Genomic DNA, 26,610 nt, shown 5'->3' with positions numbered 1-26,610 from the left:
TCCCCAGCTGTGCTCACAGCGAGTCCAACCGCAGCCTGCATCCCTCCGCGGGACACTTGGATTACTCCCGCGATCCCCACGAGGTGCGGCACCCGGCGGCCGAATGGGCTGAGATCCTGCCCTTGCGGCGCCCTGTGGCCACCTCCGCCTCCCTCACGGTACTGGCCGAGGCCTCGGACCAGCGGGCCCCGGCTCCCAGCTCAGCGCTGCTCCTCCGCCCCTCTCACCTCCTGCCCGACGTCCAGGCTACCGAGCACCCTCCACCCCCGCCCACCTTCATGCCACTCAGCCGGAACCCGGGAGGCAATGCCAACTACCAGGTGTATGACAGTCTGGTGCTGAAGCGGCAACCGCAGGAGGGCCAAGCGTGGGCCAACTCGCTGCTACCTTCCACCTCGGCCTCCAGGCCCTCTCTGCACGGGAGCCAGACTGGGAAAATGAACTTACCAGCAGCAAATGGAGGCAGGGGCAGGGGGCGGCAGGGCATGGAGAGAGGAATAAAGAGCGCCAGAGTCCAGGAAACATTGGTGGTCTGTGGCTTGGAAGCGCCACTCCTTCTGCCAGCCTGGGTCCCTGCGCTTGGCTTCCTGCAATAAGAAGCCAGTGTCCCCTTCTTGGCCTGAGGGACCCTTTGGTTTAGTGGCCACAGTTGTGCCAGCAGGCCCCTCCTGGTCCTATACCATGCACTAAGTACATCTGCAGCTGCAGACTCCAAACCCCTGGTCTCTGGGCACCTCCTCTGTGTCTCAGCTGTCCCTGTCCACAGAGAGCCTCATACAAGAAGTTGCTTCCAAACTGGGAGGTTCCACATCTGGGCAGGTCCAGCTCCAGGCCCAGTGAAGGGCATGAAGAAGGCTGAGGCTCTGGACTCCAGCCAGGCCTTCAGCAGGCCTCTGAGGCCAAGGTCTTCCTAGTCTCAAGAGGGGCCAAGAGACGCAATGTGTCATTTGAACAAGTGAGTCAGCGGGCGGTGAGCGAATGAATGACCGCTCGAGGGGATGTATGCCGGCCACCGGGCCCTGTTTGACTGTCCAGGCTCAGCTTACCTGACCCTGGTTACCAGGGAATGCCACTCTGGGCCCTCCTTTTCATCCCCCTCCCTCACTGTGACCTCACCACCTGCCCCATTATGACCCAGTCTGGCTCCCAGTTAAAACTGGAGGGCAGAGGGCCCAGGCAGTCCTGGGACCAACGGCCATGGGTGAGCGAAACTACTACCGAGCCGAGCCGTTCACTGGCCCCATCCCCAGGAAATGCCAGGAGCAAGGATACTCAATTCTTCTGATCCCGGTCAGCTTCATCTTGCTCAACGTGGGGATCAACATGGTGACTATGGTCAGGGCAGGATCTGTGCAGCGCGGTTGGGGGAGCCCTGGGGTCTTGAAGGGGCTGAGGTGGGAGGGCTGCTGGGGTGTGACCGGACAAGGGTTGGATTTCAGGGCTCACCCTGCTCCCGGCCTCCCCCCTCCCCTTCTTCCCTCAACTCTGGAGGCATCTGAAGAGATTCTTGAGGGCACTTTTCAATCGTATTTTCCACAAAGGTGAGTGGGCGCCGGCGTGGGTTCAGGGGATGTGGGCCTGTCCCCTTTCTTCTATCCCTGCCTTGATTCTCAGCCCCTCAGGAACCCAGGCCCTGACCCATCTCGCCTTTCCCCACAGACAAGCAAGCCAGCTGTGTAGGCACCCATCGCATGTGCATGCGCTGCTCCGTGGATCCCAAGAACCTGTGCTCAAGAGTTTCTTCCCACTTCTGCCATCGCCCAAGCTTCCTGCTCGGGCAGGTAAACCACCTTGCCTACTGCCTGCAGCGGGGCTCGGCGGGGGCGGAGCCGGCGGCCCCCCCGCCGCGGGCGAGTAAAGGAGAAGGCGGGCGGAGCGGGAGGCAAAAAGCCTACAGCACCCGGTATTCCCAGGCGGTCTCCCATCCAAGTACTAACCAGGCCCGACCCTGCTTAGCTTCCGAGATCAGACGAGATCGGGCGCGTTCAGGATGGTATGGCCGTAGACGGGGGCGGAGGCCGACGGCTGCCTCTTGAGGCCCAGTTTCGCTGGCGCTGGCGCCTTAACGCCAGCCTGGCGGCCGGCCCGCCCCGGCAGGGCCCCCTCGCCCGCCCAGGCAGGGGGAACGGAGGTCTCGGGTATCGGGCGGCGGCGGAGGGTTTGGCGACCACCTCCCAGCCCAGGGCGGCCCTGACCCAGCAAACCCTTCGGCGCTTGGCGCCCCGCCCAAGATCCCGCACGTCGCTCACAGGGACGTGGCCCCGGAGGCTTCAGGGCCCGGGGCCCGCGGTCCCTTGGGCATCGGCCCTGCCCGCCCACGCGGCGCTAGGCGCAGCCCGGCCGCAGCCCGGCCGGCCCTCCTGCCCGACAGCAGCCGGCCCGAAGCCACCAGGAGCCTCCATTGAGTCGCCACGGCCCCTCAGCCCCGGCAAGGCCACCCTTGCCCCCACACCCCCCGCCGAGCTCAGGACCCCGCCCCCTGGTGGCCGGCAGGCCCGGGGAAGCGGCCCCTGCCCTCGATCCCGCTCCCGCACCCCGCCGCGGTGACACGCCAGAGGGGCGGGGTGGTGGTGGGGCGGGGCTTTTGTCGGAGGGAGCTGTGGAGGGACACACCGGCACACAGGTGGCGGCGCCGGGGCTGGGCGCCGGTGGGGGCGGCCAGGTGCAGGTCGAGGGGCTCGCGGGCCGAAAGGACGGCAACTGGGCCCGCGGCGGAGTCTGGGTCTGGAGGGCTCTGAGCCTCCATCCGCTCTGGTGCCTCGGGTCTACCGGCCCGACGCCTGGTAGCGTGACACCCCACCGGCCCACAGACGTAGCCTCCCCAGCTGTGCTCACAGCGAGTCCAACCGCAGCCTGCATCCCTCCGCGGGACACTTGGATTACTCCCGCGATCCCCACGAGGTGCGGCACCCGGCGGCCGAATGGGCTGAGATCCTGCCCTTGCGGCGCCCTGTGGCCACCTCCGCCTCCCTCACGGTACTGGCCGAGGCCTCGGACCAGCGGGCCCCGGCTCCCAGCTCAGCGCTTCTCCTCCGCCCCTCTCACCTCCTGCCCGACGTCCAGGCTACCGAGCACCCTCCACCCCCGCCCACCTTCATGCCACTCAGCCGGAACCCGGGAGGCAATGCCAACTACCAGGTGTATGACAGTCTGGTGCTGAAGCGGCAACCGCAGGAGGGCCAAGCGTGGGCCAACTCGCTGCTACCTTCCACCTCGGCCTCCAGGCCCTCTCTGCACGGGAGCCAGACTGGGAAAATGAACTTACCAGCAGCAAATGGGGGCAGGGGCAGGGGGCGGCAGGGCATGGAGAGAGGAATAAAGAGCGCCAGAGTCCAGGAAACATTGGTGGTCTGTGGCTTGGAAGCGCCACTCCTTCTGCCAGCCTGGGTCCCTGCGCTTGGCTTCCTGCAATAAGAAGCCAGTGTCCCCTTCTTGGCCTGAGGGTCCCTTTGGTTTAGTGGCCACAGTTGTGCCAGCAGGCCCCTCCTGGTCCTATACCATGCACTAAGTACATCTGCAGCTGCAGACTCCAAACCCCTGGTCTCTGGGCACCTCCTCTGTGTCTCAGCTGTCCCTGTCCACAGAGAGCCTCATACAAGAAGTTGCTTCCAAACTGGGAGGTTCCACATCTGGGCAGGTCCAGCTCCAGGCCCAGTGAAGGGCATGAAGAAGGCTGAGGCTCTGGACTCCAGCCAGGCCTTCAGCAGGCCTCTGAGGCCAAGGTCTTCCTAGTCTCAAGAGGGGCCAAGAGACGCAATGTGTCATTTGAACAAGTGAGTCAGCGGGCGGTGAGCGAATGAATGACCGCTCGAGGGGATGTATGCCGGCCACCGGGCCCTGTTTGACTGTCCAGGCTCAGCTTACCTGACCCTGGTTACCAGGGAATGCCACTCTGGGCCCTCCTTTTCATCCCCCTCCCTCACTGTGACCTCACCACCTGCCCCATTATGACCCAGTCTGGCTCCCAGTTAAAACTGGAGGGCAGAGGGCCCAGGCAGTCCTGGGACCAACGGCCATGGGTGAGCGAAACTACTACCGAGCCGAGCCGTTCACTGGCCCCATCCCCAGGAAATGCCAGGAGCAAGGATACTCAATTCTTCTGATCCCGGTCAGCTTCATCTTGCTCAACGTGGGGATCAACATGGTGACTATGGTCAGGGCAGGATCTGTGCAGTGCGGTTGGGGGAGCCCTGGGGTCTTGAAGGGGCTGAGGTGGGAGGGCTGCTGGGGTGTGACCGGACAAGGGTTGGATTTCAGGGCTCACCCTGCTCCCGGCCTCCCCCCTCCCCTTCTTCCCTCAACTCTGGAGGCATCTGAAGAGATTCTTGAGGGCACTTTTCAATCGTATTTTCCACAAAGGTGAGTGGGCGCCGGCGTGGGTTCAGGGGATGTGGGCCTGTCCCCTTTCTTCTATCCCTGCCTTGATTCTCAGCCCCTCAGGAACCCAGGCCCTGACCCATCTCGCCTTTCCCCACAGACAAGCAAGCCAGCTGTGTAGGCACCCATCGCATGTGCATGCGCTGCTCCGTGGATCCCAAGAACCTGTGCTCAAGAGTTTCTTCCCACTTCTGCCATCGCCCAAGCTTCCTGCTCGGGCAGGTAAACCACCTTGCCTACTGCCTGCAGCGGGGCTCGGCGGGGGCGGAGCCGGCGGCCCCCCCGCCGCGGGCGAGTAAAGGAGAAGGCGGGCGGAGCGGGAGGCAAAAAGCCTACAGCACCCGGTATTCCCAGGCGGTCTCCCATCCAAGTACTAACCAGGCCCGACCCTGCTTAGCTTCCGAGATCAGACGAGATCGGGCGCGTTCAGGGTGGTATGGCCGTAGACGGGGGCGGGGGCCGACGGCTGCCTCTTGAGGCCCAGTTTCGCTGGCGCTGGCGCCTTAACGCCAGCCTGGCGGCCGGCCCGCCCCGGCAGGGCCCCCTCGCCCGCCCAGGCAGGGGGAACGGAGGTCTCGGGTATCGGGCGGCGGCGGAGGGTTTGGCGACCACCTCCCAGCCCAGGGCGGCCCTGACCCAGCAAACCCTTCGGCGCTTGGCGCCCCGCCCAAGATCCCGCACGTCGCTCACAGGGACGTGGCCCCAGAGGCTTCAGGGCCCGGGGCCCGCGGTCCCTTGGGCATCGGCCCTGCCCGCCCACGCGGCGCTAGGCGCAGCCCGGCCGCAGCCCGGCCGGCCCTCCTGCCCGACAGCAGCCGGCCCGAAGCCACCGGGAGCCTCCATTGAGTCGCCACGGCCCCTCAGCCCCGGCAAGGCCACCCTTGCCCCCACACCCCCCGCCGAGCTCAGGACCCCGCCCCTGGTGGCCGGCAGGCCCGGGGAAGCGGCCCCTGCCCTCGATCCCGCTCCCGCACCCGGCCGCGGTGACACGCCAGAGGGGCGGGGTGGTGGTGGGGCGGGGCTTTTGTCGGAGGGAGCTGTGGAGGGACACACCGGCACACAGGTGGCGGCGCCGGGGCTGGGCGCCGGTGGGGGCGGCCAGGTGCAGGTCGAGGGGCTCGCGGGCCGAAAGGACGGCAACTGGGCCCGCGGCGGAGTCTGGGTCTGGAGGGCTCTGAGCCTCCATCCGCTCTGGTGCCTCGGGTCTACCGGCCCGACGCCTGGTAGCGTGACACCCCACCGGCCCACAGACGTAGCCTCCCCAGCTGTGCTCACAGCGAGTCCAACCGCAGCCTGCATCCCTCCGCGGGACACTTGGATTACTCCCGCGATCCCCACGAGGTGCGGCACCCGGCGGCCGAATGGGCTGAGATCCTGCCCTTGCGGCGCCCTGTGGCCACCTCCGCCTCCCTCACGGTACTGGCCGAGGCCTCGGACCAGCGGGCCCCGGCTCCCAGCTCAGCGCTGCTCCTCCGCCCCTCTGACCTCCTGCCCGACGTCCAGGCTACCGAGCACCCTCCACCCCCGCCCACCTTCATGCCACTCAGCCGGAACCCGGGAGGCAATGCCAACTACCAGGTGTATGACAGTCTGGTGCTGAAGCGGCAACCGCAGGAGGGCCAAGCGTGGGCCAACTCGCTGCTACCTTCCACCTCGGCCTCCAGGCCCTCTCTGCACGGGAGCCAGACTGGGAAAATGAACTTACCAGCAGCAAATGGGGGCAGGGGCAGGGGGCGGCAGGGCATGGAGAGAGGAATAAAGAGCGCCAGAGTCCAGGAAACATTGGTGGTCTGTGGCTTGGAAGCGCCACTCCTTCTGCCAGCCTGGGTCCCTGCGCTTGGCTTCCTGCAATAAGAAGCCAGTGTCCCCTTCTTGGCCTGAGGGTCCCTTTGGTTTAGTGGCCACAGTTGTGCCAGCAGGCCCCTCCTGGTCCTATACCATGCACTAAGTACATCTGCAGCTGCAGACTCCAAACCCCTGGTCTCTGGGCACCTCCTCTGTGTCTCAGCTGTCCCTGTCCACAGAGAGCCTCATACAAGAAGTTGCTTCCAAACTGGGAGGTTCCACATCTGGGCAGGTCCAGCTCCAGGCCCAGTGAAGGGCATGAAGAAGGCTGAGGCTCTGGACTCCAGCCAGGCCTTCAGCAGGCCTCTGAGGCCAAGGTCTTCCTAGTCTCAAGAGGGGCCAAGAGACGCAATGTGTCATTTGAACAAGTGAGTCAGCGGGCGGTGAGCGAATGAATGACCGCTCGAGGGGATGTATGCCGGCCACCGGGCCCTGTTTGACTGTCCAGGCTCAGCTTACCTGACCCTGGTTACCAGGGAATGCCACTCTGGGCCCTCCTTTTCATCCCCCTCCCTCACTGTGACCTCACCACCTGCCCCATTATGACCCAGTCTGGCTCCCAGTTAAAACTGGAGGGCAGAGGGCCCAGGCAGTCCTGGGACCAACGGCCATGGGTGAGCGAAACTACTACCGAGCCGAGCCGTTCACTGGCCCCATCCCCAGGAAATGCCAGGAGCAAGGATACTCAATTCTTCTGATCCCGGTCAGCTTCATCTTGCTCAACGTGGGGATCAACATGGTGACTATGGTCAGGGCAGGATCTGTGCAGCGCGGTTGGGGGAGCCCTGGGGTCTTGAAGGGGCTGAGGTGGGAGGGCTGCTGGGGTGTGACCGGACAAGGGTTGGATTTCAGGGCTCACCCTGCTCCCGGCCTCCCCCCTCCCCTTCTTCCCTCAACTCTGGAGGCATCTGAAGAGATTCTTGAGGGCACTTTTCAATCGTATTTTCCACAAAGGTGAGTGGGCGCCGGCGTGGGTTCAGGGGATGTGGGCCTGTCCCCTTTCTTCTATCCCTGCCTTGATTCTCAGCCCCTCAGGAACCCAGGCCCTGACCCATCTCGCCTTTCCCCACAGACAAGCAAGCCAGCTGTGTAGGCACCCATCGCATGTGCATGCGCTGCTCCGTGGATCCCAAGAACCTGTGCTCAAGAGTTTCTTCCCACTTCTGCCATCGCCCAAGCTTCCTGCTCGGGCAGGTAAACCACCTTGCCTACTGCCTGCAGCGGGGCTCGGCGGGGGCGGAGCCGGCGGCCCCCCCGCCGCGGGCGAGTAAAGGAGAAGGCGGGCGGAGCGGGAGGCAAAAAGCCTACAGCACCCGGTATTCCCAGGCGGTCTCCCATCCAAGTACTAACCAGGCCCGACCCTGCTTAGCTTCCGAGATCAGACGAGATCGGGCGCGTTCAGGATGGTATGGCCGTAGACGGGGGCGGAGGCCGACGGCTGCCTCTTGAGGCCCAGTTTCGCTGGCGCTGGCGCCTTAACGCCAGCCTGGCGGCCGGCCCGCCCCGGCAGGGCCCCCTCGCCCGCCCAGGCAGGGGGAACGGAGGTCTCGGGTATCGGGCGGCGGCGGAGGGTTTGGCGACCACCTCCCAGCCCAGGGCGGCCCTGACCCAGCAAACCCTTCGGCGCTTGGCGCCCCGCCCAAGATCCCGCACGTCGCTCACAGGGACGTGGCCCCGGAGGCTTCAGGGCCCGGGGCCCGCGGTCCCTTGGGCATCGGCCCTGCCCGCCCACGCGGCGCTAGGCGCAGCCCGGCCGCAGCCCGGCCGGCCCTCCTGCCCGACAGCAGCCGGCCCGAAGCCACCAGGAGCCTCCATTGAGTCGCCACGGCCCCTCAGCCCCGGCAAGGCCACCCTTGCCCCCACACCCCCCGCCGAGCTCAGGACCCCGCCCCCTGGTGGCCGGCAGGCCCGGGGAAGCGGCCCCTGCCCTCGATCCCGCTCCCGCACCCCGCCGCGGTGACACGCCAGAGGGGCGGGGTGGTGGTGGGGCGGGGCTTTTGTCGGAGGGAGCTGTGGAGGGACACACCGGCACACAGGTGGCGGCGCCGGGGCTGGGCGCCGGTGGGGGCGGCCAGGTGCAGGTCGAGGGGCTCGCGGGCCGAAAGGACGGCAACTGGGCCCGCGGCGGAGTCTGGGTCTGGAGGGCTCTGAGCCTCCATCCGCTCTGGTGCCTCGGGTCTACCGGCCCGACGCCTGGTAGCGTGACACCCCACCGGCCCACAGACGTAGCCTCCCCAGCTGTGCTCACAGCGAGTCCAACCGCAGCCTGCATCCCTCCGCGGGACACTTGGATTACTCCCGCGATCCCCACGAGGTGCGGCACCCGGCGGCCGAATGGGCTGAGATCCTGCCCTTGCGGCGCCCTGTGGCCACCTCCGCCTCCCTCACGGTACTGGCCGAGGCCTCGGACCAGCGGGCCCCGGCTCCCAGCTCAGCGCTGCTCCTCCGCCCCTCTCACCTCCTGCCCGACGTCCAGGCTACCGAGCACCCTCCACCCCCGCCCACCTTCATGACACTCAGCCGGAACCCGGGAGGCAATGCCAACTACCAGGTGTATGACAGTCTGGTGCTGAAGCGGCAACCGCAGGAGGGCCAAGCGTGGGCCAACTCGCTGCTACCTTCCACCTCGGCCTCCAGGCCCTCTCTGCACGGGAGCCAGACTGGGAAAATGAACTTACCAGCAGCAAATGGGGGCAGGGGCAGGGGGCGGCAGGGCATGGAGAGAGGAATAAAGAGCGCCAGAGTCCAGGAAACATTGGTGGTCTGTGGCTTGGAAGCGCCACTCCTTCTGCCAGCCTGGGTCCCTGCGCTTGGCTTCCTGCAATAAGAAGCCAGTGTCCCCTTCTTGGCCTGAGGGTCCCTTTGGTTTAGTGGCCACAGTTGTGCCAGCAGGCCCCTCCTGGTCCTATACCATGCACTAAGTACATCTGCAGCTGCAGACTCCAAACCCCTGGTCTCTGGGCACCTCCTCTGTGTCTCAGCTGTCCCTGTCCACAGAGAGCCTCATACAAGAAGTTGCTTCCAAACTGGGAGGTTCCACATCTGGGCAGGTCCAGCTCCAGGCCCAGTGAAGGGCATGAAGAAGGCTGAGGCTCTGGACTCCAGCCAGGCCTTCAGCAGGCCTCTGAGGCCAAGGTCTTCCTAGTCTCAAGAGGGGCCAAGAGACGCAATGTGTCATTTGAACAAGTGAGTCAGCGGGCGGTGAGCGAATGAATGACCGCTCGAGGGGATGTATGCCGGCCACCGGGCCCTGTTTGACTGTCCAGGCTCAGCTTACCTGACCCTGGTTACCAGGGAATGCCACTCTGGGCCCTCCTTTTCATCCCCCTCCCTCACTGTGACCTCACCACCTGCCCCATTATGACCCAGTCTGGCTCCCAGTTAAAACTGGAGGGCAGAGGGCCCAGGCAGTCCTGGGACCAACGGCCATGGGTGAGCGAAACTACTACCGAGCCGAGCCGTTCACTGGCCCCATCCCCAGGAAATGCCAGGAGCAAGGATACTCAATTCTTCTGATCCCGGTCAGCTTCATCTTGCTCAACGTGGGGATCAACATGGTGACTATGGTCAGGGCAGGATCTGTGCAGCGCGGTTGGGGGAGCCCTGGGGTCTTGAAGGGGCTGAGGTGGGAGGGCTGCTGGGGTGTGACCGGACAAGGGTTGGATTTCAGGGCTCACCCTGCTCCCGGCCTCCCCCCTCCCCTTCTTCCCTCAACTCTGGAGGCATCTGAAGAGATTCTTGAGGGCACTTTTCAATCGTATTTTCCACAAAGGTGAGTGGGCGCCGGCGTGGGTTCAGGGGATGTGGGCCTGTCCCCTTTCTTCTATCCCTGCCTTGATTCTCAGCCCCTCAGGAACCCAGGCCCTGACCCATCTCGCCTTTCCCCACAGACAAGCAAGCCAGCTGTGTAGGCACCCATCGCATGTGCATGCGCTGCTCCGTGGATCCCAAGAACCTGTGCTCAAGAGTTTCTTCCCACTTCTGCCATCGCCCAAGCTTCCTGCTCGGGCAGGTAAACCACCTTGCCTACTGCCTGCAGCGGGGCTCGGCGGGGGCGGAGCCGGCGGCCCCCCCGCCGCGGGCGAGTAAAGGAGAAGGCGGGCGGAGCGGGAGGCAAAAAGCCTACAGCACCCGGTATTCCCAGGCGGTCTCCCATCCAAGTACTAACCAGGCCCGACCCTGCTTAGCTTCCGAGATCAGACGAGATCGGGCGCGTTCAGGGTGGTATGGCCGTAGACGGGGGCGGGGGCCGACGGCTGCCTCTTGAGGCCCAGTTTCGCTGGCGCTGGCGCCTTAACGCCAGCCTGGCGGCCGGCCCGCCCCGGCAGGGCCCCCTCGCCCGCCCAGGCAGGGGGAACGGAGGTCTCGGGTATCGGGCGGCGGCGGAGGGTTTGGCGACCACCTCCCAGCCCAGGGCGGCCGTGACCCAGCAAACCCTTCGGCGCTTGGCGCCCCGCCCAAGATCCCGCACGTCGCTCACAGGGACGTGGCCCCGGAGGCTTCAGGGCCCGGGGCCCGCGGTCCCTTGGGCATCGGCCCTGCCCGCCCACGCGGCGCTAGGCGCAGCCCGGCCGCAGCCCGGGCCGGCCCTCCTGCCCGACAGCAGCCGGCCCGAAGCCACCGGGAGCCTCCATTGAGTCTCCACGGCGCCTCAGCCCCGGCAAGGCCACCCTTGCCCCCACACCCCCCGCCGAGCTCAGGACCCCGCCCCTGGTGGCCGGCAGGCCCGGGGAAGCGGCCCCTGCCCTCGATCCCGCTCCCGCACCCGGCCGCGGTGACACGCCAGAGGGGCGGGGTGGGGGGCGGCTTTTGTCGGAGGGAGCTGTGGAGGGACACACCGGCACACAGGTGGCGGCGCCGGGGCTGGGCGCCGGTGGGGGCGGCCAGGTGCAGGTCGAGGGTCTCGCGGGCCAAAAGGACGGCAACTGGGCCCATGGCGGAGTCTGGGTCTGGAGGGCTCTGAGCCTCCATCCGCTCTGGTGCCTCGGGTCTACCGGCCCGACGCCTGGTAGCGCGACACCCCACCGGCCCACAGACGTAGCCTCCCCAGCTGTGCTCACAGCGAGTCCAACCGCAGCCTGCATCCCTCCGCGGGACACTTGGATTACTCCCGCGATCCCCACGAGGTGCGGCACCCGGCGGCCGAATGGGCTGAGATCCTGCCCTTGCGGCGCCCTGTGGCCACCTCCGCCTCCCTCACGGTACTGGCCGAGGCCTCGGACCAGCGGGCCCCGGCTCCCAGCTCAGCGCTGCTCCTCCGCCCCTCTCACCTCCTGCCCGACGTCCAGGCTACCGAGCACCCTCCACCCCCGCCCACCTTCATGCCACTCAGCCGGAACCCGGGAGGCAATGCCAACTACCAGGTGTATGACAGTCTGGTGCTGAAGCGGCAACCGCAGGAGGGCCAAGCGTGGGCCAACTCGCTGCTACCTTCCACCTCGGCCTCCAGGCCCTCTCTGCACGGGAGCCAGACTGGGAAAATGAACTTACCAGCAGCAAATGGGGGCAGGGGCAGGGGGCGGCAGGGCATGGAGAGAGGAATAAAGAGCACCAGAGTCCAGGAAACATTGGTGGTCTGTGGCTTGGAAGCGCCACTCCTTCTGCCAGCCTGGGTCCCTGCGCTTGGCTTCCTGCAATAAGAAGCCAGTGTCCCCTTCTTGGCCTGAGGGTCCCTTTGGTTTAGTGGCCACTGTTCTGCCAGCAGGCCCCTCCTGGTCCTATACCATGCACTAAGTACATCTGCAGCTGCAGACTCCAAACCCCTGGTCTCTGGGCACCTCCTCTGTGTCTCAGCTGTCCCTGTCCACAGAGAGCCTCATACAAGAAGTTGCTTCCAAACTGGGAGGTTCCACATCTGGGCAGGTCCAGCTCCAGGCCCAGTGAAGGGCATGAAGAAGGCTGAGGCTCTGGACTCCAGCCAGGCCTTCAGCAGGCCTCTGAGGCCAAGGTCTTCCTAGTCTCAAGAGGGGCCAAGAGACGCAATGTGTCATTTGAACAAGTGAGTCAGCGGGCGGTGAGCGAATGAATGACCGCTCGAGGGGATGTATGCCGGCCACCGGGCCCTGTTTGACTGTCCAGGCTCAGCTTACCTGACCCTGGTTACCAGGGAATGCCACTCTGGGCCCTCCTTTTCATCCCCCTCCCTCACTGTGACCTCACCACCTGCCCCATTATGACCCAGTCTGGCTCCCAGTTAAAACTGGAGGGCAGAGGGCCCAGGCAGTCCTGGGACCAACGGGCCATGGGTGAGCGAAACTACTACCGAGCCGAGCCGTTCACTGGCCCCATCCCCAGGAAATGCCAGGAGCAAGGATACTCAATTCTTCTGATCCCGGTCAGCTTCATCTTGCTCAACGTGGGGATCAACATGGTGACTATGGTCAGGGCAGGATCTGTGCAGCGCGGTTGGGGGCGCCCTGGGGTCTTGAAGGGGCTGAGGTGGGAGGGCTGCTGGGGTGTGACCGGACAAGGGTTGGATTTCAGGGCTCACCCTGCTCCCGGCCTCCCCCCTCCCCTTCTTCCCTCAACTCTGGAGGCATCTGAAGAGATTCTTGAGGGCACTTTTCAATCGTATTTTCCACAAAGGTGAGTGGGCGCCGGCGTGGGTTCAGGGGATGTGGGCCTGTCCCCTTTCTTCTATCCCTGCCTTGATTCTCAGCCCCTCAGGAACCCAGGCCCTGACCCATCTCGCCTTTCCCCACAGACAAGCAAGCCAGCTGTGTAGGCACCCATCGCATGTGCATGCGCTGCTCCGTGGATCCCAAGAACCTGTGCTCAAGAGTTTCTTCCCACTTCTGCCATCGCCCAAGCTTCCTGCTCGGGCAGGTAAACCACCTTGCCTACTGCCTGCAGCGGGGATCGGCGGGGGCGGAGCCGGCGGCCCCCCCGCCGCGGGCGAGTAAAGGAGAAGGCGGGCGCAGCGGGAGGCAAAAAGCCTACAGCACCCGGTATTCCCAGGCGGTCTCCCATCCAAGTACTAACCAGGCCCGACCCTGCTTAGCTTCCGAGATCAGACGAGATCGGGCGCGTTCAGGGTGGTATGGCCGTAGACGGGGGCGGGGGGCCGCGGGCGGCCTCTTGAGGCCCAGTTTCGCTGGCGCTGGCGCCTTAACGCCAGCCTGGCGGCCAGCCCGCCCCGGCAGGGCCCCCTCGCCCGCCCAGGCAGGGGGAACGGAGGTCTCGGGTATCGGGCGGCGGCGGAGGGTTTGGCGACCACCTCCCAGCCCAGGGCGGCCCTGACCCAGCAAACCCTTCGGCGCTTGGCGCCCCGCCCAAGATCCCGCACGTCGCTCACAGGGACGTGGCCCCGGAGGCTTCAGGGCCCGGGGCCCGCGGTCCCTTGGGCATCGGCCCTGCCCGCCCACGCGGCGCTAGGCGCAGCCCGGCCGCAGCCCGGGCCGGCCCTCCTGCCCGACAGCAGCCGGCCCGAAGCCACCGCGAGCCTCCATTGAGTCGCCACGGCCCCTCAGCCCCGGCAAGGCCACCCTTGCCCCCACACCCCCCGCCGAGCTCAGGACCCCGCCCCTGGTGGCCGGCAGGCCCGGGGAAGCGGCCCCTGCCCTCGATCCCGCTCCCGCACCCGGCCGCGGTGACACGCCACAGGGGCGGGGTGGTGGTGGGGCGGGGCTTTTGTCGGAGGGAGCTGTGGAGGGACACACCGGCACACAGGTGGCGGCGCCGGGGCTGGGCGCCGGTGGGGGCGGCCAGGTGCAGGTCGAGGGGCTCGCGGGCCGAAAGGACGGCAACTGGGCCCGCGGCGGAGTCTGGGTCCGGGCCAGCCACCCCGGGAGCGTCTGGGGTGCGACTGCCTTCCAGGGCCGCCTTCTGGCCGCCTAGCCGGCCGGGCCGGCGGGGAGCGCCCCCGCCGGCGCGCGCCGTGGTGGGAGGGGCCTGAGGAGGTGGGGCCTGCAGCGCGGCCCGGCGGGGGCGGAGCCGGCGGCCCCCGCCGCGGGCGAGTAGAGGAGAAGGCGGGCGCAGCGGGAGGCAAAAAGCCTACAGCACCCGGTATTCCCAGGCGGTCTCCCATCCAAGTACTAACCAGGCCCGACCCTGCTTAGCTTCCGAGATCAGACGAGATCGGGCGCGTTCAGGGTGGTATGGCCGTAGACGGGGGCGGGGGGCCGCGGGCGGCCTCTTGAGGCCCAGTTTCGCTGGCGCTGGCGCCTTAACGCCAGCCTGGCGGCCAGCCCGCCCCGGCAGGGCCCCCTCGCCCGCCCAGGCAGGGGGAACGGAGGTCTCGGGTATTGGGCGGCGGCGGAGGGTTTGGCGACCACCTCCCAACCCAGGGCGGCCCTGACCCAGCAAACCCTTCGGCGCTTGGCGCCCCGCCCAAGATCCCGCACGTCGCTCACAGGGACGTGGCCCCGGAGGCTTCAGGGCCCGGGGCCCGCGGTCCCTTGGGCATCGGCCCTGCCCGCCCACGCGGCGCTAGGCGCAGCCCGACCGCAGCCCGGGCCGGCCCTTCTGCCCGACAGCAGCTGGCCCGAAGCCACTGGGAGCCACCATTGAGTCGCCACGGCCCCTCAGCCCCGGCAAGGCCACCCTTGCCCCCACACCCCCCACCGAGCTCAGGACCCCGCCCCTGGTGGCCGGCAGGCCCGGGGAAGTGGCCCCTGCCCTCGATCCCGCACCTGCACCCGGCCGCGGTGACACGTCAGAGGGGCGGGGTGGTGGTGGGGCGGGGCTTTTGTCGGAGGGAGCTGTGGAGGGACACACCGGCACACAGGTGGCGGCGCCGGGGCTGGGCGCCGGTGGGGGAGGCCAGGTGCAGGTCGAGGGGCTCGCGGGCCGAAAGGACGGCAACTGGGCCCGCGGCGGAGTCTGGGTCTGGAGGGCTCTGAGCCTCCATCCGCTCTGGTGCCTCGGGTCTACCGGCCCGACGCCTGATAGCGTGACACCCCACCGGCCCACAGACGTAGCCTCCCCAGCTGTGCTCACAGCGAGTCCAACCGCAGCCTGCATCCCTCCGCGGGACACTTGGATTACTCCCGCGATCCCCACGAGGTGCGGCACCCGGCGGCCGAATGGGCTGAGATCCTGCCCTTGCGGCAGCGCCCTGTGGCCACCTCCGCCTCCCTCACGGTACTGGCCGAGGCCTCGGACCAGCGGGCCCCGGCTCCCAGCTCAGCGCTGCTCCTCCGCCCCTCTCACCTCCTGCCCGACGTCCAGGCTACCGAGCACCCTCCACCCCCGCCCACCTTCATGCCACTCAGCCGGAACCCGGGAGGCAATGCCAACTACCAGGTGTATGACAGTCTGCTGCTGAAGCGGCAACCGCAGGAGGGCCAAGCGCGGGCCAACTCGCTGCTACCTTCCACCTCGGCCTCCAGGCCCTCTCTGCACGGGAGCCAGACTGGGAAAATGAACTTACCAGCAGCAAATGGGGGCAGGGGCAGGGGGCGGCAGGGCATGGAGAGAGGAATAAAGAGCACCAGAGTCCAGGAAACATTGGTGGTCTGTGGCTTGGAAGCGTCACTACTTCTGCCAGCCTGGGTCCCTGCGCTTGGCTTCCTGCAATAAGAAGCCAGTGTCCCCTTCTTGGCCTGAGGGTCCCTTTGGTTTAGTGGCCACAGCTCTGCCAGCAGGCCCCTCCTGGTCCTATACCATGCACTAAGTACATCTGCAGCTGCAGACTCCAAACCCCTGGTCTCTGGGCACCTCCTCTGTGTCTCAGCTGTCCCTGTCCACAGAGAGCCTCATACAAGAAGTTGCTTCCAAACTGGGAGGTTCCACATCTGGGCAGGTCCAGCTCCAGGCCCAGTGAAGGGCATGAAGAAGGCTGAGGCTCTGGACTCCAGCCAGGCCTTCAGCAGGCCTCTGAGGCCAAGGTCTTCCTAGTCTCAAGAGGGGCCAAGAGACGCAATGTGTCATTTGAACAAGTGAGTCAGCGGGCGGTGAGCGAATGAATGACCGCTCGAGGGGATGTATGCCGGCCGCCGGGCCCTGTTTGACTGTCCAGGCTCAGCTTACCTGACCCTGGTTACCAGGGAATGCCACTCTGGGCCCTCCTTTTCATCCCCCTCCCTCACTGTGACCTCACCACCTGCCCCATTATGACCCAGTCTGGCTCCCAGTTAAAACTGGAGGGCAGAGGGCCCAGGCAGTCCTGGGACCAACGGCCATGGGTGAGCGAAACTACTACCGAGCCGAGCCGTTCACTGGCCCCATCCCCAGGAAATGCCAGGAGCAAGGATACTCAATTCTTCTGATCCCGGTCAGCTTCATCTTGCTCAACGTGGGGATCAACATGGTGACTATGGTCAGGGCAGGATCTGTGCAGCGCGGCTGGGGGAGCCCTGGGGTCTTGAAGGGGCTGAGGTGGGAGGGCTGCTGGGGTGTGACCGGACAAGGGTTGGATTTCAGGGCTCACCCTGCTCCCGGCCTCCCCCCTCCCCTTCTTCCCTCAACTCTGGAGGCATCTGAAGAGATTCTTGAGGGCACTTTTCAATCGTATTTTCCACAAAGGTGAGTGGGCGCCGGCGTGGGTTCAGGGGATGTGGGCCTGTCCCCTTTCTTCTATCCCTGCCTTGATTCTCAGCCCCTCAGGAACCCAGGCCCTGACCCATCTCGCCTTTCCCCACAGACAAGCAAGCCAGCTGTGTAGGCACCCATTGCATGTGCATGCGCTGCTCCGTGGATCCCAAGAACCTGTGCTCAAGAGTTTCTTCCCACTTCTGCCATCGCCCAAGCTTCCTGCTCGGGCAGGTAAACCACCTTGCCTACTGCCTGCAGCGGGGCTCGGCGGGGGCGGAGCCGGCGGCCCCCCCGCCGCGGGCGAGTAAAGGAGAAGGCGGGCGGAGCGGGAGGCAAAAAGCCTACAGCACCCGGTATTCCCAGGCGGTCTCCCATCCAAGTACTAACCAGGCCCGACCCTGCTTAGCTTCCGAGATCAGACGAGATCGGGCGCGTTCAGGGTGGTATGGCCGTAGACGGGGGTGGGGGGCCGCGGGCGGCCTCTTGAGGCCCAGTTTCGCTGGCGCTGGCGCCTTAACGCCAGCCTGGCGGCCAGCCCGCCCCGGCAGGGCCCCCTCGCCCGCCCAGGCAGGGGGAACGGAGGTCTCGGGTATCGGGCGGCGGCGGAGGGTTTGGCGACCACCTCCCAGCCCAGGGCAGCCCTGACCCAGCAAACCCTTCGGCGCTTGGCGCCCCGCCCAAGATCCCGCACGTCGCTCACAGGGACGTGGCCCCGGAGGCTTCAGGGCCCGGGGCCCGCGGTCCCTTGGGCATCGGCCCTGCCCACCCACGCGGCGCTAGGCGCAGCCCGGCCGCAGCCCGGGCCGGCCCTCCTGCCCGACAGCAGCCGGCCCGAAGCCACCGCGAGCCTCCATTGAGTCGCCACGGCCCCTCAGCCCCGGCAAGGCCACCCTTGCCCCCACACCCCCCGCCGAGCTCAGGACCCCGCCCCTGGTGGCCGGCAGGCCCGGGGAAGCGGCCCCTGCCCTCGATCCCGCTCCCGCACCCGGCCGCGGTGACACGCCAGAGGGGCGGGGTGGTGGTGGGGCGGGGCTTTTGTCGGAGGGAGCTGTGGAGGGACACACCGGCACACAGGTGGCGGCGCCGGGGCTGGGCGCCGGTGGGGGCGGCCAGGTGCAGGTCGAGGGGCTCGCGGGCCGAAAGGACGGCAACTGGGCCCGCGGCGGAGTCTGGGTCCGGGCCAGCCACCCCGGGAGCGTCTGGGGTGCGGCTGCCTTCCAGGGCCGCCTTCTGGCCGCCTGGCCGGCCGGGCCGGCGGGGAGCGCCCCCGCCGGCGCGCGCCGTGGTGGGAGGGGCCTGAGGAGGTGGGGCCTGCAGCGCGGCCCGGCGGGGGCGGAGCCGGCGGCCCCAGCCGCGGGCGAGTAGAGGAGAAGGCGGGCGGAGCGGGAGGCAAAAAGCCTACAGCACCCGGTATTCCCAGGCGGTCTCCCATCCAAGTACTAACCAGGCCCGACCCTGCTTAGCTTCCGAGATCAGACGAGATCGGGCGCGTTCAGGGTGGTATGGCCGTAGACGGGGGCGGGGGGCCGCGGGCGGCCCCTTGAGGCCCAGTTTCGCTGGCGCTGGCGCCTTAACGCCAGCCTGGCGGCCAGCCCGCCCCGGCAGGGCCCCCTCGCCCGCCCAGGCAGGGGGAACGGAGGTCTCGGGTATCGGGCGGCGGCGGAGGGTTTGGCGACCACCTCCCAGCCCAGGGCGGCCCTGACCCAGCAAACCCTTCGGCGCTTGGCGCCCCGCCCAAGATCCCGCACGTCGCTCACAGGGACGTGGCCCCGGAGGCTTCAGGGCCCGGGGCCCGCGGTCCCTTGGGCATCGGCCCTGCCCGCCCACGCGGCGCTAGGCGCAGCCCGGCCGCAGCCCGGGCCGGCCCTCCTGCCCGACAGCAGCCGGCCCGAAGCCACCGGGAGCCACCATTGAGTCGCCACGGCCCCTCAGCCCCGGCAAGGCCACCCTTGCCCCCACACCCCCCGCCGAGCTCAGGACCCCGCCCCTGGTGGCCGGCAGGCCCGGGGAAGAGGCCCCTGCCCTCGATCCCGCTCCCGCACCCAACCGCGGTGACACGCCAGAGGGGCGGGGTGGTGGTGGGGCGGGGCTTTTGTCGGAGGGAGCTGTGGAGGGACACACCGGCACACAGGTGGCGGCGCCGGGGCTGGGCGCCGGTGGGGGCGGCCAGGTGCAGGTCGAGGGGCTCGCGGGCTGAAAGGACGGCAACTGGGCCCGCGGCGGAGTCTGGGTCTGGAGGGCTCTGAGCCTCCATCCGCTCTGGTGCCTCGGGTCTACCGGCCCGACGCCTGGTAGCGTGACACCCCACCGGCCCACAGACGTAGCCTCCCCAGCTGTGCTCACAGCGAGTCCAACCGCAGCCTGCATCCCTCCGCGGGACACTTGGATTACTCCCGCGATCCCCACGAGGTGCGGCACCCGGCGGCCGAATGGGCTGAGATCCTGCCCTTGCGGCGCCCTGTGGCCACCTCCGCCTCCCTCACGGTACTGGCCGAGGCCTCGGACCAGCGGGCCCCGGCTCCCAGCTCAGCGCTGCTCCTCCGCCCCTCTCACCTCCTGCCCGACGTCCAGGCTACCGAGCACCCTCCACCCCCGCCCACCTTCATGCCACTCAGCCGGAACCCGGGAGGCAATGCCAACTACCAGGTGTATGACAGTCTGGTGCTGAAGCGGCAACCGCAGGAGGGCCAAGCGTGGGCCAACTCGCTGCTACCTTCCACCTCGGCCTCCAGGCCCTCTCTGCACGGGAGCCAGACTGGGAAAATGAACTTACCAGCAGCAAATGGGGGCAGGGGCAGGGGGCGGCAGGGCATGGAGAGAGGAATAAAGAGCGCCAGAGTCCAGGAAACATTGGTGGTCTGTGGCTTGGAAGCGCCACTCCTTCTGCCAGCCTGGGTCCCTGCGCTTGGCTTCCTGCAATAAGAAGCCAGTGTCCCCTTCTTGGCCTGAGGGACCCTTTGGTTTAGTGGCCACAGTTGTGCCAGCAGGCTCCTCCTGGTCCTATACCATGCACTAAGTACATCTGCAGCTGCAGACTCCAAACCCCTGGTCTCTGGGCACCTCCTCTGTGTCTCAGCTGTCCCTGTCCACAGAGAGCCTCATACAAGAAGTTGCTTCCAAACTGGGAGGTTCCACATCTGGGCAGGTCCAGCTCCAGGCCCAGTGAAGGGCATGAAGAAGGCTGAGGCTCTGGACTCCAGCCAGGCCTTCAGCAGGCCTCTGAGGCCAAGGTCTTCCTAGTCTCAAGAGGGGCCAAGAGACGCAATGTGTCATTTGAACAAGTGAGTCAGCGGGCGGTGAGCGAATGAATGACCGCTCGAGGGGATGTATGCCGGCCACCGGGCCCTGTTTGACTGTCCAGGCTCAGCTTACCTGACCCTGGTTACCAGGGAATGCCACTCTGGGCCCTCCTTTTCATCCCCCTCCCTCACTGTGACCTCACCACCTGCCCCATTATGACCCAGTCTGGCTCCCAGTTAAAACTGGAGGGCAGAGGGCCCAGGCAGTCCTGGGACCAACGGCCATGGGTGAGCGAAACTACTACCGAGCCGAGCCGTTCACTGGCCCCATCCCCAGGAAATGCCAGGAGCAAGGATACTCAATTCTTCTGATCCCGGTCAGCTTCATCTTGCTCAACGTGGGGATCAACATGGTGACTATGGTCAGGGCAGGATCTGTGCAGCGCGGCTGGGGGAGCCCTGGGGTCTTGAAGGGGCTGAGGTGGGAGGGCTGCTGGGGTGTGACCGGACAAGGGTTGGATTTCAGGGCTCACCCTGCTCCCGGCCTCCCCCCTCCCCTTCTTCCCTCAACTCTGGAGGCATCTGAAGAGATTCTTGAGGGCACTTTTCAATCGTATTTTCCACAAAGGTGAGTGGGCGCCGGCGTGGGTTCAGGGGATGTGGGCCTGTCCCCTTTCTTCTATCCCTGCCTTGATTCTCAGCCCCTCAGGAACCCAGGCCCTGACCCATCTCGCCTTTCCCCACAGACAAGCAAGCCAGCTGTGTAGGCACCCATTGCATGTGCATGCGCTGCTCCGTGGATCCCAAGAACCTGTGCTCAAGAGTTTCTTCCCACTTCTGCCATCGCCCAAGCTTCCTGCTCGGGCAGGTAAACCACCTTGCCTACTGCCTGCAGCGGGGCTCGGCGGGGGCGGAGCCGGCGGCCCCCCCGCCGCGGGCGAGTAAAGGAGAAGGCGGGCGGAGCGGGAGGCAAAAAGCCTACAGCACCCGGTATTCCCAGGCGGTCTCCCATCCAAGTACTAACCAGGCCCGACCCTGCTTAGCTTCCGAGATCAGACGAGATCGGGCGCGTTCAGGGTGGTATGGCCGTAGACGGGGGTGGGGGGCCGCGGGCGGCCTCTTGAGGCCCAGTTTCGCTGGCGCTGGCGCCTTAACGCCAGCCTGGCGGCCAGCCCGCCCCGGCAGGGACCCCTCGCCCGCCCAGGCAGGGGGAACGGAGGTCTCGGGTATCGGGCGGCGGCGGAGGGTTTGGCGACCACCTCCCAGCCCAGGGCAGCCCTGACCCAGCAAACCCTTCGGCGCTTGGCGCCCCGCCCAAGATCCCGCACGTCGCTCACAGGGACGTGGCCCCGGAGGCTTCAGGGCCCGGGGCCCGCGGTCCCTTGGGCATCGGCCCTGCCCACCCACGCGGCGCTAGGCGCAGCCCGGCCGCAGCCCGGGCCGGACCTCCTGCCCGACAGCAGCCGGCCCGAAGCCACCGCGAGCCTCCATTGAGTCGCCACGGCCCCTCAGCCCCGGCAAGGCCACCCTTGCCCCCACACCCCCCGCCGAGCTCAGGACCCCGCCCCTGGTGGCCGGCAGGCCCGGGGAAGCGGCCCCTGCCCTCGATCCCGCTCCCGCACCCGGCCGCGGTGACACGCCAGAGGGGCGGGGTGGTGGTGGGGCGGGGCTTTTGTCGGAGGGAGCTGTGGAGGGACACACCGGCACACAGGTGGCGGCGCCGGGGCTGGGCGCCGGTGGGGGCGGCCAGGTGCAGGTCGAGGGGCTCGCGGGCCGAAAGGACGGCAACTGGGCCCGCGGCGGAGTCTGGGTCCGGGCCAGCCACCCCGGGAGCGTCTGGGGTGCGGCTGCCTTCCAGGGCCGCCTTCTGGCCGCCTGGCCGGCCGGGCCGGCGGGGAGCGCCCCCGCCGGCGCGCGCCGTGGTGGGAGGGGCCTGAGGAGGTGGGGCCTGCAGCGCGGCCCGGCGGGGGCGGAGCCGGCGGCCCCAGCCGCGGGCGAGTAGAGGAGAAGGCGGGCGGAGCGGGAGGCAAAAAGCCTACAGCACCCGGTATTCCCAGGCGGTCTCCCATCCAAGTACTAACCAGGCCCGACCCTGCTTAGCTTCCGAGATCAGACGAGATCGGGCGCGTTCAGGGTGGTATGGCCGTAGACGGGGGCGGGGGGCCGCGGGCGGCCTCTTGAGGCCCAGTTTCGCTGGCGCTGGCGCCTTAACGCCAGCCTTGCGGCCGGCCCGCCCCGGCAGGGCCCCCTCGCCCGCCCAGGCAGGGGGAACGGAGGTCTCGGGTATCGGGCGGCGGCGGAGGGTTTGGCGACCACCTCCCAGCCCAGGGCGGCCCTGACCCAGCAAACCCTTCGGCGCTTGGCGCCCCGCCCAAGATCCCGCACGTCGCTCACAGGGACGTGGCCCCGGAGGCTTCAGGGCCCGGGGCCCGCGGTCCCTTGGGCATCGGCCCTGCCCGCCCACGCGGCGCTAGGCGCAGCCCGGCCGCAGCCCGGGCCGGCCCTCCTGCCCGACAGCAGCCGGCCCGAAGCCACCGGGAGCCACCATTGAGTCGCCACGGCCCCTCAGCCCCGGCAAGGCCACCCTTGCCCCCACACCCCCCGCCGAGCTCAGGACCCCGCCCCTGGTGGCCGGCAGGCCCGGGGAAGAGGCCCCTGCCCTCGATCCCGCTCCCGCACCCAACCGCGGTGACACGCCAGAGGGGCGGGGTGGTGGTGGGGCGGGGCTTTTGTCGGAGGGAGCTGTGGAGGGACACACCGGCACACAGGTGGCGGCGCCGGGGCTGGGCGCCGGTGGGGGCGGCCAGGTGCAGGTCGAGGGGCTCGCGGGCCGAAAGGACGGCAACTGGGCCCGCGGCGGAGTCTGGGTCTGGAGGGCTCTGAGCCTCCATCCGCTCTGGTGCCTCGGGTCTACCGGCCCGACGCCTGGTAGCGTGACACCCCACCGGCCCACAGACGTAGCCTCCCCAGCTGTGCTCACAGCGAGTCCAACCGCAGCCTGCATCCCTCCGCGGGACACTTGGATTACTCCCGCGATCCCCACGAGGTGCGGCACCCGGCGGCCGAATGGGCTGAGATCCTGCCCTTGCGGCGCCCTGTGGCCACCTCCGCCTCCCTCACGGTACTGGCCGAGGCCTCGGACCAGCGGGCCCCGGCTCCCAGCTCAGCGCTGCTCCTCCGCCCCTCTCACCTCCTGCCCGACGTCCAGGCTACCGAGCACCCTCCACCCCCGCCCACCTTCATGCCACTCAGCCGGAACCCGGGAGGCAATGCCAACTACCAGGTGTATGACAGTCTGGTGCTGAAGCGGCAACCGCAGGAGGGCCAAGCGTGGGCCAACTCGCTGCTACCTTCCACCTCGGCCTCCAGGCCCTCTCTGCACGGGAGCCAGACTGGGAAAATGAACTTACCAGCAGCAAATGGGGGCAGGGGCAGGGGGCGGCAGGGCATGGAGAGAGGAATAAAGAGCGCCAGAGTCCAGGAAACATTGGTGGTCTGTGGCTTGGAAGCGCCACTCCTTCTGCCAGCCTGGGTCCCTGCGCTTGGCTTCCTGCAATAAGAAGCCAGTGTCCCCTTCTTGGCCTGAGGGACCCTTTGGTTTAGTGGCCACAGTTGTGCCAGCAGGCTCCTCCTGGTCCTATACCATGCACTAAGTACATCTGCAGCTGCAGACTCCAAACCCCTGGTCTCTGGGCACCTCCTCTGTGTCTCAGCTGTCCCTGTCCACAGAGAGCCTCATACAAGAAGTTGCTTCCAAACTGGGAGGTTCCACATCTGGGCAGGTCCAGCTCCAGGCCCAGTGAAGGGCATGAAGAAGGCTGAGGCTCTGGACTCCAGCCAGGCCTTCAGCAGGCCTCTGAGGCCAAGGTCTTCCTAGTCTCAAGAGGGGCCAAGAGACGCAATGTGTCATTTGAACAAGTGAGTCAGCGGGCGGTGAGCGAATGAATGACCGCTCGAGGGGATGTATGCCGGCCACCGGGCCCTGTTTGACTGTCCAGGCTCAGCTTACCTGACCCTGGTTACCAGGGAATGCCACTCTGGGCCCTCCTTTTCATCCCCCTCCCTCACTGTGACCTCACCACCTGCCCCATTATGACCCAGTCTGGCTCCCAGTTAAAACTGGAGGGCAGAGGGCCCAGGCAGTCCTGGGACCAACGGCCATGGGTGAGCGAAACTACTACCGAGCCGAGCCGTTCACTGGCCCCATCCCCAGGAAATGCCAGGAGCAAGGATACTCAATTCTTCTGATCCCGGTCAGCTTCATCTTGCTCAACGTGGGGATCAACATGGTGACTATGGTCAGGGCAGGATCTGTGCAGCGCGGTTGGGGGAGCCCTGGGGTCTTGAAGGGGCTGAGGTGGGAGGGCTGCTGGGGTGTGACCGGACAAGGGTTGGATTTCAGGGCTCACCCTGCTCCCGGCCTCCCCCCTCCCCTTCTTCCCTCAACTCTGGAGGCATCTGAAGAGATTCTTGAGGGCACTTTTCAATCGTATTTTCCACAAAGGTGAGTGGGCGCCGGCGTGGGTTCAGGGGATGTGGGCCTGTCCCCTTTCTTCTATCCCTGCCTTGATTCTCAGCCCCTCAGGAACCCAGGCCCTGACCCATCTCGCCTTTCCCCACAGACAAGCAAGCCAGCTGTGTAGGCACCCATCGCATGTGCATGCGCTGCTCCGTGGATCCCAAGAACCTGTGCTCAAGAGTTTCTTCCCACTTCTGCCATCGCCCAAGCTTCCTGCTCGGGCAGGTAAACCACCTTGCCTACTGCCTGCAGCGGGGCTCGGCGGGGGCGGAGCCGGCGGCCCCCCCGCCGCGGGCGAGTAAAGGAGAAGGCGGGCGGAGCGGGAGGCAAAAAGCCTACAGCACCCGGTATTCCCAGGCGGTCTCCCATCCAAGTACTAACCAGGCCCGACCCTGCTTAGCTTCCGAGATCAGACGAGATCGGGCGCGTTCAGGGTGGTATGGCCGTAGACGGGGGCGGGGGCCGACGGCTGCCTCTTGAGGCCCAGTTTCGCTGGCGCTGGCGCCTTAACGCCAGCCTGGCGGCCGGCCCGCCCCGGCAGGGCCCCCTCGCCCGCCCAGGCAGGGGGAACGGAGGTCTCGGGTATCGGGCGGCGGCGGAGGGTTTGGCGACCACCTCCCAGCCCAGGGCGGCCGTGACCCAGCAAACCCTTCGGCGCTTGGCGCCCCGCCCAAGATCCCGCACGTCGCTCACAGGGACGTGGCCCCGGAGGCTTCAGGGCCCGGGGCCCGCGGTCCCTTGGGCATCGGCCCTGCCCGCCCACGCGGCGCTAGGCGCAGCCCGGCCGCAGCCCGGGCCGGCCCTCCTGCCCGACAGCAGCCGGCCCGAAGCCACCGGGAGCCTCCATTGAGTCTCCACGGCCCCTCAGCCCCGGCAAGGCCACCCTTGCCCCCACACCCCCCGCCGAGCTCAGGACCCCGCCCCTGGTGGCCGGCAGGCCCGGGGAAGCGGCCCCTGCCCTCGATCCCGCTCCCGCACCCGGCCGCGGTGACACGCCAGAGGGGCGGGGTGGGGGGCGGCTTTTGTCGGAGGGAGCTGTGGAGGGACACACCGGCACACAGGTGGCGGCGCCGGGGCTGGGCGCCGGTGGGGGCGGCCAGGTGCAGGTCGAGGGGCTCGCGGGCCAAAAGGACGGCAACTGGGCCCATGGCGGAGTCTGGGTCTGGAGGGCTCTGAGCCTCCATCCGCTCTGGTGCCTCGGGTCTACCGGCCCGACGCCTGGTAGCGCGACACCCCACCGGCCCACAGACGTAGCCTCCCCAGCTGTGCTCACAGCGAGTCCAACCGCAGCCTGCATCCCTCCGCGGGACACTTGGATTACTCCCGCGATCCCCACGAGGTGCGGCACCCGGCGGCCGAATGGGCTGAGATCCTGCCCTTGCGGCGCCCTGTGGCCACCTCCGCCTCCCTCACGGTACTGGCCGAGGCCTCGGACCAGCGGGCCCCGGCTCCCAGCTCAGCGCTGCTCCTCCGCCCCTCTCACCTCCTGCCCGACGTCCAGGCTACCGAGCACCCTCCACCCCCGCCCACCTTCATGCCACTCAGCCGGAACCCGGGAGGCAATGCCAACTACCAGGTGTATGACAGTCTGGTGCTGAAGCGGCAACCGCAGGAGGGCCAAGCGCGGGCCAACTCGCTGCTACCTTCCACCTCGGCCTCCAGGCCCTCTCTGCACGGGAGCCAGACTGGGAAAATGAACTTACCAGCAGCAAATGGGGGCAGGGGCAGGGGGCGGCAGGGCATGGAGAGAGGAATAAAGAGCACCAGAGTCCAGGAAACATTGGTGGTCTGTGGCTTGGAAGCGCCACTCCTTCTGCCAGCCTGGGTCCCTGCGCTTGGCTTCCTGCAATAAGAAGCCAGTGTCCCCTTCTTGGCCTGAGGGTCCCTTTGGTTTAGTGGCCACTGTTCTGCCAGCAGGCCCCTCCTGGTCCTATACCATGCACTAAGTACATCTGCAGCTGCAGACTCCAAACCCCTGGTCTCTGGGCACCTCCTCTGTGTCTCAGCTGTCCCTGTCCACAGAGAGCCTCATACAAGAAGTTGCTTCCAAACTGGGAGGTTCCACATCTGGGCAGGTCCAGCTCCAGGCCCAGTGAAGGGCATGAAGAAGGCTGAGGCTCTGGACTCCAGCCAGGCCTTCAGCAGGCCTCTGAGGCC

At 67.3% G+C, this 26,610-nt stretch overlaps 11 non-coding genes across 11 annotated transcripts; all 11 read right to left on the bottom strand.

The window, feature by feature from the left end:
• Positions 1–1,888: 1,888 nt before the first annotated feature.
• LOC137213525 (5S ribosomal RNA) lies at positions 1,889–2,007 on the bottom strand. The gene has a single exon (XR_010938162.1). It is a non-coding gene; the product is annotated as a 5S ribosomal RNA (ribosomal RNA).
• Positions 2,008–4,706: 2,699 nt separating this feature from the next.
• On the bottom strand, positions 4,707–4,825 carry LOC137213311 (5S ribosomal RNA). Its single transcript, XR_010937951.1, has one exon. It is a non-coding gene; the product is annotated as a 5S ribosomal RNA (ribosomal RNA).
• Positions 4,826–7,523: 2,698 nt separating this feature from the next.
• Positions 7,524–7,642, bottom strand: LOC137213523 (5S ribosomal RNA). Its single transcript, XR_010938160.1, has one exon. It is a non-coding gene; the product is annotated as a 5S ribosomal RNA (ribosomal RNA).
• Positions 7,643–10,341: 2,699 nt separating this feature from the next.
• Positions 10,342–10,460, bottom strand: LOC137213309 (5S ribosomal RNA). The gene has a single exon (XR_010937949.1). It is a non-coding gene; the product is annotated as a 5S ribosomal RNA (ribosomal RNA).
• Positions 10,461–13,154: 2,694 nt separating this feature from the next.
• LOC137213308 (5S ribosomal RNA) lies at positions 13,155–13,273 on the bottom strand. Its single transcript, XR_010937948.1, has one exon. It is a non-coding gene; the product is annotated as a 5S ribosomal RNA (ribosomal RNA).
• A 938-nt stretch (positions 13,274–14,211) lies between these two features.
• LOC137213307 (5S ribosomal RNA) lies at positions 14,212–14,330 on the bottom strand. The gene has a single exon (XR_010937947.1). It is a non-coding gene; the product is annotated as a 5S ribosomal RNA (ribosomal RNA).
• Positions 14,331–17,033: 2,703 nt separating this feature from the next.
• On the bottom strand, positions 17,034–17,152 carry LOC137213306 (5S ribosomal RNA). Its single transcript, XR_010937946.1, has one exon. It is a non-coding gene; the product is annotated as a 5S ribosomal RNA (ribosomal RNA).
• Positions 17,153–18,090: 938 nt separating this feature from the next.
• On the bottom strand, positions 18,091–18,209 carry LOC137213305 (5S ribosomal RNA). The gene has a single exon (XR_010937945.1). It is a non-coding gene; the product is annotated as a 5S ribosomal RNA (ribosomal RNA).
• Positions 18,210–20,909: 2,700 nt separating this feature from the next.
• LOC137213304 (5S ribosomal RNA) lies at positions 20,910–21,028 on the bottom strand. The gene has a single exon (XR_010937944.1). It is a non-coding gene; the product is annotated as a 5S ribosomal RNA (ribosomal RNA).
• Positions 21,029–21,966: 938 nt separating this feature from the next.
• On the bottom strand, positions 21,967–22,085 carry LOC137213303 (5S ribosomal RNA). Its single transcript, XR_010937943.1, has one exon. It is a non-coding gene; the product is annotated as a 5S ribosomal RNA (ribosomal RNA).
• A 2,700-nt stretch (positions 22,086–24,785) lies between these two features.
• On the bottom strand, positions 24,786–24,904 carry LOC137213302 (5S ribosomal RNA). Its single transcript, XR_010937942.1, has one exon. It is a non-coding gene; the product is annotated as a 5S ribosomal RNA (ribosomal RNA).
• Positions 24,905–26,610: the final 1,706 nt, after the last annotated feature.

The sequence above is a fragment of the Pseudorca crassidens genome, chromosome 19 (genome assembly GCF_039906515.1).
Source record: "Pseudorca crassidens isolate mPseCra1 chromosome 19, mPseCra1.hap1, whole genome shotgun sequence".
Classification (NCBI taxonomy): Eukaryota; Metazoa; Chordata; class Mammalia; order Artiodactyla; family Delphinidae; genus Pseudorca; species Pseudorca crassidens.
Note: the sequence above shows the minus strand (reverse complement) of the source record. Positions and strands in the feature narration are given on the sequence as shown.